The sequence below is a fragment of the Canis lupus genome, chromosome X (genome assembly GCF_011100685.1).
Source record: "Canis lupus familiaris isolate Mischka breed German Shepherd chromosome X, alternate assembly UU_Cfam_GSD_1.0, whole genome shotgun sequence".
NCBI lineage: Eukaryota > Metazoa > Chordata > Mammalia > Carnivora > Canidae > Canis > Canis lupus.
In genome coordinates, this window is record NC_049260.1 from 21,193,364 (window position 1) to 21,200,856 (window position 7,493).

Below are 7,493 nucleotides of genomic sequence, written 5' to 3' on the forward strand. Positions count from 1 at the left end.
CCGGGCTGCCCAAAAATCAGTTTTATTGTTGAATAAATCGCATACGATAAAATGCATCAGTCTTCAGTATGGTTGATCTGTGAGGGTGATCTTTATACAGGACTGATTCAAATGCTTATCTCTTCCTCTTTTAGAAACACCCTCACAGCCACACCCAGAAATAGTGTTTTACCAGCTTTCTGGGCATCACTTAACCTGCTCAGGTTGACTCATAGATTTTTGTTTTGTTTTTATTTTTATTTGCATTTATTCTATGCAGAATTTACTCCCGGGCCATAAGTTTTTGTTTCTTCAGTTTCTTCTGTGATATCTTTTTCTTCTGTGCAACCTCCTCTTCTGGTTTAGGAATAATCTGCTCTTTTTCAGTAAGAATCATCTCGATATGGCAGGGAGAGCTCATGTATGGGTTAATCTGGCCATGAGCCCTGTAGGTTCTACGTTGCATCTTGGGGGCTTTGTTCACCTGGATGTGCTCAATGACCAGAGAATCTACATCTAAACCCTCAAGTTCAGCATTACTCTTTGCATTTTTAAGCATGTGCAGTAAAAATTCAGCACTCTTCTTGGGCCACTGACCCTGTATCCAGCCCCACGGTTTGGCCTGTGCACACCTACCAACTCCACCATTGTAGCAACGGAATGGCACACACTGCTTCTGCAAAGTGACATCTTTCAGATACTTGGTGGCTTTTCAGATATGCATACCCTTGATGGCCTGGGCAGTTTCACGTGTGTTCTTAAAGTGAACATGAAGATTTGAACCTCTCGACTTGCATGATTTTGTAAGGTTTTCTGGGTCCAGTGAGTAGTGAACCATCTCTGGAGGTCATCTCAGGTTGCTCGAGGGAAGAAGAGTGGTGGCTCCTGGGAGAATTCATGAGAACTCCTGACTCATAAAATTAACCATCACAATTATCATTTTCCTGCTACCTGGAAAACTTACATGACATTCCTGTAGTATAGATCTGTTGGCAATAATCTCTCTCAGTTTTTGTTTGATAACAATGATTTATTTCACTGTAATTTTTCAAGGATATTTTCATAATACATCAAATTTAAGATGGATTTTTTTTCAGTATTTCAAAGATGTTTAATTTTCTTCTGCCTTGCATAATGTCAGATGAGAAGTCTATGATATTTTGTATCTTTGTTCCTCTGTATATAATGCGTCTTCCTTCTCTAGCTGCTTTGACTTTCTCTTGATGACTGTCTTTCATTAATTTATTAAAAGCCTTGGTGTGATTTTCTTTGTGTTTTTCATTGGGCTTGGTAAGCTTCTTGGACCTGTAGGTTTATAGTTTTTATCAGATGGATAATTTGGTCATCATTGCTTGAGATACTTTTTTTGACCCCCCCCCCCCCCAACACACACACACACATTCTTTTTGTGAGTATAATTACATGTGTTAAACACTGCTCGATAGTGTCCCACAGGGCACCAAGGCTGTAGTTACTTTTTAATCTTCTTCAGTTTATGCTTCCCTTTGAATCGTTTCATTGCTAGGTATTCATGTTTACTAATCTGTTGTTCTATAGCATCTAATTTGCTACTACTCTCCAGTGAAATTTTCATTTCTGATACTGTGTTTTAATCTTTTGAAGTTCCATCTTGCTCATTGTTTCACTTTCTTATTCTCTCTACATTATGCTCATATGTTCTTATTGTTGTTGTTCATATGGTCTTTAAAATTCTTGAGCATGTTTATGATACCTATTTTAATGTTCTTGTAAATTTCACTGTTTCTTTTATTTCCAGGTCTGCTTATTTTGACTTAGTTTTCTCTTGGCCATGTGTCATATTTTTCATCTGCTTCACATGAAAATTACTTTTTTTTTTTACTGTATTTGAAATTTTATGTTGAATATTGGATTTGTTCTAGCCAGCAGCTTAGGTATTTGCATATTACCTTGATCTTTTAAAGGCTTCTTTTTAAGCCTTTTCAGGGGACAGGTCTATAAAGTAAGCCTTTATTCTAGGATGAGTTTAGCCATACAACTAAGTCATAATCCTTTGGGTTTTATACCAAATTCTTCCATGTATTTAATAAGGTCTCTCTCCTCCTGAGCTGGTGGGTAATTCAACAGTTCTCAGTCCCTAGTGTCTCAGATCCTTAGTAATTGTTCTTTACTAAGAATTACTCTTTGCCTGGCCTCAGAGAGTTTCATCTTATGTATATTCAGGTAGGTATTGAGATGAAGAGTCAAGAGGGCACACACAAAGATTTCCAGAGGTCATTCTCTGTGTAACAACACTCCCTGGTTTGGTACTCTGTCCTCCAAATTATAGACACCTCAGCCTCCCCAGTTTTCATTTTTGTCTCTTCAACTCAGCGACACAACCAAACAAAGTTTGGTTCCCATTCCATTTGTCATAGTTCAGAAATTTCCACTCAGCAGAGAGCTGAGTAACTCACAGAGCTCATCTTAATTGTTTTTTTTTCTCACAAGGATCACGTTCTTATGCTTAGTGTTGTAGAATGTCATAAAGCAGTTATTCCATATATTTTTTCCAGTTTTATAATTGTCTATGGTGAGAGTAATTCTCATGAGGTGAGTTTTTACATGGAATGATCAATGTGCACCTTGAAATCCCAGACAACAAAGTCTTGTAAGATAATAAATCACTGTAACTAAATCATAAAAATTGCCTGAATTTCTGATTTTTGGAATGATGTGATAGTAAATCAGACCATTCTTAAAATTTAGGACAACTAAAAATAGTAAGAATAAATCAAAAAGAAAACCTTAAAAACAGTGGAGAACTCCAACATGGTGAAGAATTCACAGGACAAAACGAGGTAAAGTTGTGAATGCACAAAGGTTAAAAGTGGCCTTCAAATATGTTTTTATATTGAGAACATTTGCCAATCTGAAAGAAATAACTGTGAAATTGAGTGCAGGTTTGATGGTCTTGCAGAATGATCAAAATATTTGTCAGCGGCAGATAGAAAATGAGCAGATACATAACAGGCACTTAAAGAGGAAATGTAAATAGCTTTTAAACATAAGAAAACCTGCTCGAATGGTGAGTAGGGAAAGACAAGTTCAAACCAAAAAGAGATACACCCACTGAGATGGCAACAAGTAGTACATATAATGATACTAGGTTTTGGCAAGGATGGTGAGCATCACTCATACTTTACTGGTGGGAGTGTAGTTTGTGTGTAACCACTTTAGGAAAAATTTTGTGTCTAGTCACTTTGAAGATATGCAGGTATATACTCTAATCAATTCATTTATACGTATATACTGAGATAAATATGTGCACCTATGCTTCAAGACTCAAGTGCAAAATGTTCATAGCACAGCTATTTGTAATAGTTAAATATAATACTACTATAAGCAACCCATGTCTATCAACATGAAAATGAATATCATATATATGGTATAGTTATGCAGCAGAATTTTATGTAACCAAAAAAATGTATGGCTACATGCAATATCTTGAAAGGATCTTAAAATGTTAAAAGGAAACCAAAAGGACTATATATACTTTGATTTCATTTACATAAATGTACAAAATAGACCAAACTAAGCCATACTGTTATGGTTACATAGATAGTAAAAGTATAAAAAAACGGCAAGAGTATGACCACAGCTAAAGAATAGTGACTACCCCGTAAAAAAATTTTAAAAAGAGATCATGCTATTTGCAACAACATCGATGGGCCTTGAGGGTATTAGGTTAAATGAAATACGACAGAGAAAGATAAATATTATATCACTTATATGTGGAATCTAAAAAACAAAACAAATGAAGAAACAAAAACAAACAGACTCATAAATACAGAGAACAAAATGGTGGTTGCCAGAAGGGAGGGACATGGAGGGTTGGGCAAAAAGAGGTAAGTGAAAGTAGGGGATACAGATTTCCCATTATGGAATGAGTAAACCACAGGGATGAAAGGTCTAGCATAGGGAATATAGTTAGTGGTATTGTCATGGCATTATATGGTAACAGATGGTAGCTATACTTGTGAACACAGCACAATGGTATAGAGTTGTGGAATCATAGTGTTATACATTGTGTGTCATTGTGTGTCAACTATGCCTTCAATTAAATAAAAAAGTGACAGGGCTACCTGAGTGGTACTCTCAGTTAAGCGCCTGACTTGGTTTCAGCTCAGGGTGTGATCTCAGTCAGGGGCATGAGATCGAGCCCCACATTGGGCTCCATGCTCAGTGTGGAGTCTGAGTTTCTTTCTCCCTCTCCCTCTGCCCCTCCTCACCATGCTTCCTCTCTTTCTCTCTCTCTCTCTCTCTCTCTCTCAAATAAATAAATAAATAAATAAATACATACATACATACATACATACATACATAAATATTTTTAAAAATGGTGCCTACCTTTAGGAAAAGAGGCAACAGTGTTTTGAATGAGGGGCGCATAGTATTTTTCCAGAATCCCAGAAATGTTATTTCCTGGTTTGAGTGGAGGTCACACAGTTGTTCCATTTATAATTATAGATAAAATTATACACTGTGAATTATGCAGTTTTCTGTACATATATTTTCACAATAAGAAAAGTTTTTTAAAAATGACATTGGTGTCAGTTTAGGCCATCTTTATCCAATAAAAAATAATGTGAGCCATGAATATGAGACACCTCAATAATTTAAAATTTTCTGGTAGTCATTTAAAAAGGTAAAAAGAAACAGGTGAAATTAATTTTAATAATATATTGAATTTAACCCAGTGTAGTTAAAATGTCATTTTTTAAACAAGATTTTATTTATTTGAGAAAAAGAGCACAACAGAGAGCATGAGCAGGGGGAAAGGGCAGAGAGAGAGGGAGAAGCAGACTTCCCACTGAGCAGGGAGCCTGACCTGGGGCTTGATCCCAAGACCCTAGGATCATGACCTGAGCTGAAGGCAGTTGCTCAACCAACTGAGCCTCCCAGGTACCCCTAAAATATCATTATTCAACATATAATCAACATAATAAAATACTAAGTTATATTACTGTTTTAAAAGTTTCTGTCTTGAAATCCAGTATGTTTTTTGTATTGATAGCACATCTCAGTTTTCATTACTCATATTTCAAGTGTTCAGTAATCACACGTGGCTAATGGAAACTATATTGGGCAGTCCAGGTCTAGGCTGTGAGTGACATTTACCTGTGTGGACTGCAGCAAAGACAACAGATTTATAGAAGAGGTCACATATTACTGATCCTAATCTTGGCACAGTAGTGGTGAGTTCAAGACCTGAGAACTGAGGCAGATCATGATCAGGGACAAAGATTCATTAATCGTAAACTGACAGTCCATTGAGTGGCTAAATCTACAAGTAAGTTTCAGGTGAAGTGTAATCCATTTGAAGGCAGGAAACAAAGACAAGGAAACAAAGGGGAGCCTTACAGACTAGACTCATCCAGCTCTGTCACAGAGGAAAGTTGTGCCCTGTTGTTCTCATCTGCAAAATCAGTTGACAGCATCTGTCCTCTGGATCGATTGTAAAAGCTGAGTGAGCCAGTGAATAAAAAGTAAGTTGCACAGCAACTGAAAAATGATGCGTTTAATCCATTCACTTGATGAGTGAATTTGAGCACCTACTGTGTGCCACGTGCTGCCTGACTCAGTGTAGGTACAGAAGACCTCAGTAAGTATAAGCTTTTGTTTTTGTAATAAACAGTGAGAAAACTTAAAGTCCATTCTCCATTCTACGTCACTTCTCAGAGTTTCCCTCTTTGAACTGGGAGCCCTCTAGAACGAGGATGCGGATGCGTGTGGGCCAGATGAAAGGGGGGAAGTAAGAATGCCTTCTGGGGCCAATATGTGCGGAGACCAGCCTTTGCTTTCCTGACTGAGTTTTAAGGATCTGAGCCTTAATTAAAATAAAAACTTAAAAAATAAACATGTAAGAGATAGTAGGGATTTTAGGGGACATAAAGTAGGTAGAAAATATTTTTTAATATATTCTTGTTGAATGGTGAAATTATTACTTTAATTGTATGCCAGCTGAATGCTTTTCATGAAAAGGCACCATGCCTCATACAAAAATCAGTCTCTGTGTTTCGTCAAGGAAATGCCCTTTTGTATTTATATTAACCAAGACTTCATCCTTCTCTGAGTCTTTTCTTCATTGAGATAGAATAACACAGGCCCTCAGACTATATAATCAAGAAGTATGACCTCCTCAGGGTGGTGGAGGCTTTCTGAAGGGTAATATGTAAGAATGTGGTGGGATCAGCCTTGGCATTTTAGAAATGTCGCTTGGTTTTGAGGTGAACAGGGGCTTGGAGAGAGGCCAAAAGGGGGCTGAGATTGTTTTTAGAAGGATGCTGCAATGTTCCAGGAATAATTCGATGGCACATTACAGGAGTAAACGTGCCACCCACCGAGATTAAGAAATAAATCCTAACTGATCTAAGACCTAAATCTTTTAAAAGCAGAGATTCTGGAGCCCAACTGCCTGCCCTTGAATCCTGGCTCTTCTGTTGACGGATTGACTTTGAATAAGTCATTTAACCTTTCTCTGGCTCACTTTCCTAGTCTGTAAAAACAGGGATAACAGTAGTACTTACCTCATAGGTTGTTACAGGGATTAAATAAGGTAATACTTGTGAAAAGTTTAGAAAAGTGCCTGGCACATAGTAGATACTATATAAGTGTCTAATAAATTAATAATGTATTAATTAATACATTAATTAATAAATTAATGTATTAAATTAATACAACAAATAGACATGATGGGATTTGTCTGAGAAGAGGATTTCAGTTTATTTATATTAAATGTGGAACATCTGAGTGGCAATCAACGGATGATGTTTTGTAGGCAGTGGGATATACCAGTCCAGAATTTAGAGGAATGATTGTTTAACTTCTGGTCATCATCAGTATACGTATGTATGTGGTATTTGGAAAATAGAAGTAAATAAGATTTCCCAGGAATAGAATTATAGAGCATAGGTTCTTACCCATTTTATCTCTAAACACAGCACAATGAAGGAATCATTCTACTAAAGCATTGTGTTTTAAAATTATATAGTAATCTTTTAGTCAATATTGATTAGTATCCCAAATGGATCATTTTTCTACCAGTGCCTGATTAATTCAGGAATTGTGTGTCATTGTTGGCAGGCTGAAGCTTTAAGAATTTTTGGGGGAGGAAACAAGATTCACTTGGCTCAAAATCCCAATGCATTTTTTCAACAGCATTGACATTATTGTTGTACTAGGTTTCCTTGGAAAAGTACGGTAATTAGCTGCACATCTTTGAATAGTTTTAAAATAACAGCAGAGCTTTTCCTTGTACTTGAACATTCTGTTATTGACAAGGTGTAACAAGGGAAGAAGGAAAAAAAGTTTCTATGAGAAGCAGAAAGGAGCCAAGAAACTTTGGTACTTGGTAGGATCCCTTTCCTTTATTGTAATTTTTATTTCCAGAGTACTTTTTAAAAATTTTATGCAAATACAGGGGCAGAAATCCTTTTTGTCACAATTTCATTGAGGTACAGTAAACGTACCACAAGTTGATCCTTTTGAAGTGA

General features: G+C 36.6%; 1 pseudogene; it reads right to left on the reverse strand.

Moving 5' to 3' along the window:
• Positions 1-254: 254 nt before the first annotated feature.
• LOC119878014 lies at positions 255-817 on the reverse strand (annotated as a pseudogene).
• Between the last annotated feature and the right edge of the window lie 6,676 nt (positions 818-7,493).